The sequence below is a fragment of the Osmerus mordax genome, chromosome 14 (genome assembly GCF_038355195.1).
Source record: "Osmerus mordax isolate fOsmMor3 chromosome 14, fOsmMor3.pri, whole genome shotgun sequence".
Taxonomy (NCBI): Eukaryota; Metazoa; Chordata; class Actinopteri; order Osmeriformes; family Osmeridae; genus Osmerus; species Osmerus mordax.
This window is the reverse complement of record NC_090063.1, coordinates 11,868,288-11,874,761: the sequence shown is the minus strand read 5'-3', so window position 1 is coordinate 11,874,761 and position 6,474 is coordinate 11,868,288.

Here is a 6,474-nt window from a genome sequence, read left to right as displayed (position 1 = left end):
AAGGTGGTACGTTGGATAAGAGAGAGATAGAAAGAGAGAAGGAGAGCATATGGGACAGGGAGAAATTGAGAAAAAAGAAAGAGGTGGAGAGAGGGTGGGGGGAAAATGAATGAGGAGGTGGAATGAGAGAGAACGCAGAGACTGTGGAGGGGGGCGAGGAGAGAGGGCGCCTGCAAGAATAAATGGGTGGGAAAGGGCGAGATGAGGGAAGGAGCAGTAACGAAGAGAGGGAGGGAGGGAGGAAGAGAGAGGCGACAGACGATGTCAGAGAGCTAGAGAATGGGAGTGTCAGGAAGGTGAAGGGAGCAAAAGAAGAAAAAGAGAGGTTGGAGACCGAAGTAGATAGAGAGAGAGAGAGAGAGAGAGAGAGAGAGAGAGAGATTGAGAGAGAGAGAGAGAGAGAGAGAGAGAGAGAGAGAGAGAGAGAGAGAGGAGAGAGAGAGAGAGAGAGAGAGAGAGAGAGAGAGAGAGAGAGAAAAACAGAGAGAGAGAGAGGCGTAGAAAAAAGGAAATAGAAATGGGGGGAGGACAGGGGTGTGTGTGATTGAGATTGGTACTATTAACACCTACTCAGATTGCAGCCAGCTGCCTGATATAGACCCTGAACAGTTGCGAGGATTTAAAGGTTGAGGGTAAGAAAGTGAGGGGGAGAGGGGGGGGGATAGAAGACAGAGCAGGGGAGGGAAAGGGGAGGCTTGCTACTTGACACATTTGGAGAAAAGAGGACAGCTTTGAATCTCTCTTTCAAGCTGCCTCTTATCTACCAACGCCCCCCCCCCCCCCCCCTCGACACCCTCTGAACCCCCCCCCCCCCCTTCCTTCCCTTCCCCATATCCACATTAGCACAGTGAGCATATTGAGCATATTAAATAGTAATTGCGGCTAAATGTCCCTCCCTGCGCTACTGCTGTATTGTGCGACAGCTCAATGTGTTCAGGGGTTCACTTTGGTTAATGGAAGACTGCTAGGCCTCATACATACTCAAACTGGTCGAGGGAGAGAGATAGAGGAAGGGAAGGAGAAAGAGAGGGAAGGAGGGAGAGAGAGAGGGAAGGGAGGAGAGAGACAGAGAGGGAAGGAAGGAGACAGATGGAGGGAGAGAGACAGAGGGATGGAGAGAGAATGAAAGAGGGGGGGAGGGAAGGAGGGAGAAAGAGAGGGAAAGATAGAGAGAAAGGGTGATCGAAAGAGGGAGTGAGGGAGAGAGAAACAAATTAGAGGAAACACAAGACGAGAGAGAAAGAAAGAGTGTGTAACTGCATCCAGGGGGTATTTACTGGTGAGAAGGATATGAGAAATCAATGGTGGCATAATGAAGTTCATTAAGAAAGTTGTCAGCCTGAGCCAGGATTACTTCCCTCACGACATTAGCGCCTAAGATGGTGCCTGAGCCAGTAAAGCAAAGCAATGGTCAATACCCTTTCCCTCGAGACGGGTTTAGCTCCAACGTCAGCGTTCTGGCAGAGGAGGAGAAATGGATGTCTGAGAAAGTTTCATACCCTGTAGATGTTTTTAGGAACTCACCCCTGCTGGCCGCGGTCTACATGGCTTTGTGTGTGCTGATGGGCCCATGTGATGTGCTGGGACACTGTTACTCCTGCCGTTTCTCCAGACTTCACACTACGCCCCACCAACCCCCTCCCTCCGCCCCAACTCCACTCCAGTCAAGTCCTTGCGGCGACCTTGACGCACTGCATGCCTTTTGAGAGAACCATTCAAATCGCTTTACGTCCCATTCTTGCCTCTCTTCCCCAGAGCTAAGAGAGCGAGGGATGGAGCAGAAGGTGCAAAGAGGTGCAAAAAGCCCTCCGCTGGCCATCCATATGGTCCCTCTTCCGCTCCCCTCAGCACGGCACAGCCGCTATATTCCTGGAAGCAAGGTTTGCCGTACGTAAGCAAAAAGCTCTCCCGCTCACAAACACGACCAATCGAAAGCACGGCAAAGCGATGCTCGTTTACGAGAGAGAGGAAACAAAACTTTCATCCACTCTCTAGTCACTCTTTCTATTCTCGGCAATCTCACCCGCGTTTCCGTAAAAAAGTACATCTGCAATTGACTCTTTTAAGGCGTTCTTGGCAGTCGAGCAGTCGATCTGACGAGTCAGAGAATATGACTCCCTTGGGTTTTACACGATTACCTGCCGTCCGCCATCCCCCTTGGGACACCTTTAACAAACAAACACACACACCAAAGTGTTCATACTTCTCTTTTTCCCCAAACGCAGTATGTGGAAATTCTTCTGCTTACCTATTCTTAAGTAATTTCTGACTTTGTTATTTATAAATGTTTTGTGTTGAGGTGGTATTGTTTAGATGAATGGATTTGAGAAGTTGTTTGGAGAACCAGAATTGAAGTGTTGTGATTATATTTGGTGTGTGTGTGTGTGTGTACATGACTAAATGTCTTTCAGTATTGGAACTGTGGTATGGAGATAAAATGCGATCAAAATGGAAAAACGGGGGAAAGAGGGATTGAGGGGGGAGGACAGAAGTTTGAATTCAAAGTAACTGATAGTGAATGAGAACATATGGTAGTGGGAACACACCAGTAAGGCCGAGGGACTCATGAACAATATCTTCTCTAGGGAGACGATATTCAACTGTCATCCACGGACTGTGGAAACATGCATCCCCCCCCCCCCACACACACACACACACACATCGGCCTCTTCAAAACAAATCAACCAAATGGCAACAATAGGGGACAACTTAATTCTCTGGCAGTAACACTCAACAGTGAGCACAGTGGTTTCAGTCTGGCAGCAAACACTAGCATGCAAAATGCCAATATATATCTTTTTTTGCTAAACCAAAACCAACGACTTGGTAATCCCCAATTATGTACAAAAATGGCATTTAGGTGGCAGCTGTCACTAGCAGGCGCAGCTAACAGGGGGGGTGGGGGCGACAGTCGGAGGGACAGTCGGAGAGAGGCTAGCTAGCGATTCACGTTAGCCACCTCACCAGATGCCTGCTGGCTAATCTAGGTGCTGTAGAAAGGCTGGCTGCCAGGGATGCTGTGCGAGTGTGTGTCTCTGTGTGTGTGTGTGTGTGTGTACGAGAGAGAGTGTGTGACCAGCCCTGGCTGCCAAGGTGTAGCCTCAAAGCTTTGCCAAAAGGACTTGTCAACGATTCAGTCTACTCTTGGGTTCCCTTCCCCCTCTCTCTCCCTCCATCACTTTTTCAATTTCTCTCACCCTCTTCCACTCACTCCCTTTCTCCCTCTCTTCCTCCCTTGCTCTCCATCCATCTTATCCATCCAGCATCGATGCTGTCTCCCTCACCCCCACCTTCCCTCTTCTCCTCTCCTACACAGTCACAGTCTTTGGCAGAATCCCCAACACCTGTGCCTTCCCTGTCCCCCCCTTCAGCCCCCCTCCTCCAGCCTCTCCGCAGCACATGCTGCTCATCCTCGCGCCCAGAAACAGCTCCCCCACCACCCCCCCGCTGCCACCCCCCCTCCCCCTTACACACACACACACACACACACACACAACCCTCTCTCAAGACTATTTAGAGCACTCCAGTGACAGACAACCTTTTTGCAAAAGTGATGTAGCTAAGGAAATGCAACTGCCATGCGGTTGTGTTGTGGTGCTAAAGAGAGTGTGTGACTGCCTGCATGGTCCCAACAATAGAGAGAGAATCTTCTGGACCTGTGTGTATGGGAATTAGAAAAGCCCAAGTAGCTTGCCATCGTCTTTGACTGCCACACACGAGCTGAGAAATACACACATTTGGGCGCACAAACACACAGACACACACCACACACACACCTGCATGATAGCGTTAATAAGTGGCCACTTATTCACAGCAAATCCAAATGAGACACTGCCCAGGCCCCACAGATAGCCTGGTGCAGACAGTTCCATACTGACACATTCAGATCTGGCAGTTACACTCCCCCCCCCGCCCCCCAGCCAAGTGCGTAATTTGAGTATGTTTGAGTGCGAGCTCTCACTGTGAGCCTACTACAGTATGTGTCAGCACTGGGTGTATGTGTGTCTAATATCAGAATTAGAAATTCATCCAGCAAACTGAATCTATTTCCCTAACCCAATCATGGGCGTTGGGGAGGCGAGGGCGGCGTGGTGCGGAGGGCTGCGTGGTGCGGAGGGCGGCGTGGTGCGGAGGGCGGGCGGGTGGTGGAGGGCGGGTGGGTGGGCGAGATGGAGGGTTTGGGGGGGCCTAGCTCTTGTCTGTCTTATGGCAAAGTGTGTGTAGTGCCGTAAACGCTGAATACTAATGATGTTCAAGCTGTGCGCTGTCTCCATTTCTGTGCGCTAGCATCGCTGTGGCAGAGCAATGTCTTTTATATATGCAACCACTGCGGTTCACAGTAGCTGCAGTAAAGCCATCCACCCCCCCCCCCCCAACACACACACACAAACACACACACAAACTAACCATCCAATAAAGCATGATAATTAAGCGTGGAGTAACAGCCCAGGTTAATTGGGCCCAGATAGATCTTCGGTAACACAACAAAGTAGTATAACGCCTTTTAATATATCATTTTTTTCCCCTCCCCCGTGAGGGACTTTAGTGTTTATTGATTGTTAATGAAAAGAACAACACAAGCTAAGATAAATAACGGGGTGTATATGTGTCGGCTGATAATAGGCCCGTGTTGGATGTGCCATAACATGGCCCATATATTCCTAAGAACCAATCGCGTTACTGTATCGCTGCCGCCATTGACCCCGGCGAGGGTGGGAGTCCTCCATACCAACGGTCCCGCTCACCCGACCTTGAAAAACTGCACACACACACACGCTCACCTCCAGGGCCATATTTCACCACCTTGTTTTCTGATGTGCCGTATAAGTAAGGTGCACGCTACTGACTAACGAAAACGCCCACTGTTAACTTGAGTTATTTATGCATATCTAGTATACTACAAAGTTGTGAGAAATCCCTGTGCTGGCCAGTGATGTATCTCCAGTCTTAAGAGATATTGTAAGAGAACTGTTTTATCACGGCTCTGAGAGGGATCAAGTCTCTGCTTATTGTGTTGGTAGATTCCTCAAGGCTAGCTTCCATTTGTATGGTAAAAACACAGCTTGGCCCAACTTCAAACAGCATACTTGTGAAAATCTACAATACTTTAGCGTCTCAAACCACCAACAGTCAAATCTCAGGGCAGATTCCACAGTGTTGGATGAGTTGGAAACACAGTGGATATGCTTCCATACTGTTTGACTCTAATAGCATCCAGTGAAAGTGTCCAGTACTTCATTATTTTGTGAACTACAAGTAAAACAGTCAATTATAACGAAGACTATGACACCATTTATTTTTTAGTCTTTAATCAGCGAACATGTATCGTGAGTCTGTCTGCCAGTAATGCAAAATATATCTCACGCGGCAATAAAGATTTTACATTTCAATTGAAAGTTCTGTCACTTTGTCAGTGAGGTGAGCAAGCCAGCAGACAGACCGTCTAAATTGAAAACATCAAGGAGTGACGGTCTTATGTGTAATTTGGTTAAAAGTAGAAAAGCTCTTCAAGGTGATTGAAACGAGATATTGAAAAGAGAGACTGGGGGTTGATGTAGGTCTATACAAGCACGCACACAACACAGCCATATTGTCATATCCCCCTGCCCTGCTCAAACACAATTCTCCTTTAAAAAACATATTCTCCAGCTTCTTTGACCTTAGTTACATGCAGAGTAATCATAATGCTTCTCTTCACGTCTTGTTTTGGAGCGCAGACGTGCCTCATCATAGGGACGCTCACAGACTGTGGGGCTGAAGGGAAAACGTATCAGCGTGGAGGAAACAGACTCCAACCCCAGCAAACTGGAGGACCCCGGCACAGAACAAGGTGGGCTGGGAGGTGGAATCAGTCTGGCCAGTCCTGAGGGTTCTGGAATCTATTCTCCCTCTGGATAGAACCTCCAGAATTTGTTTTGCTCGCTGTCTGTATTGCTGGGGGGGGGGGGGGGGGGTAGTGTGACAGGTACTAGGGATTACCAGACTGCCCTTGATACCACACAACCAGGGAGAGGGTAACAAGAAAGCAAGAGAGAGGGATGAAGGGGAGGAAGGGGGGGTGTCAGAGAGCCTCGGGAGGTTGTGTGAGTGTGCGTGAGTGAGTGTGCGTGTGTGTGTGTACCGGTATGTATACACGGGTGTCCATATCCGAGTGTGTGCGCTTCATGATAAGGATCAGACCATCATGAAGGGTGCATGTCTGTGCCCTCTCTCTCTCCTGAATAGTGCTAGACTTTTGAGTCTTGTGTCAGAGTGTATCAGTGTGCGCGCACGTGGCCCGTGTCTATGTCTGCCTGTGAGTGTGCACAAAATGAGCATGCGAGCCCGCTTGCGTGCAGGCATGAGTGCCTGCCTCCCTGCCTGCATGTGTGTGTGTGTGTGTGTGTCAGCCTTCTCCCAACTGGTGCTGTCGCCAGGGGTATGCTGCCCAGGCCCAGGCCCAGGCCAGGGCTTTCTCTGGGCAAGCAGATGTTT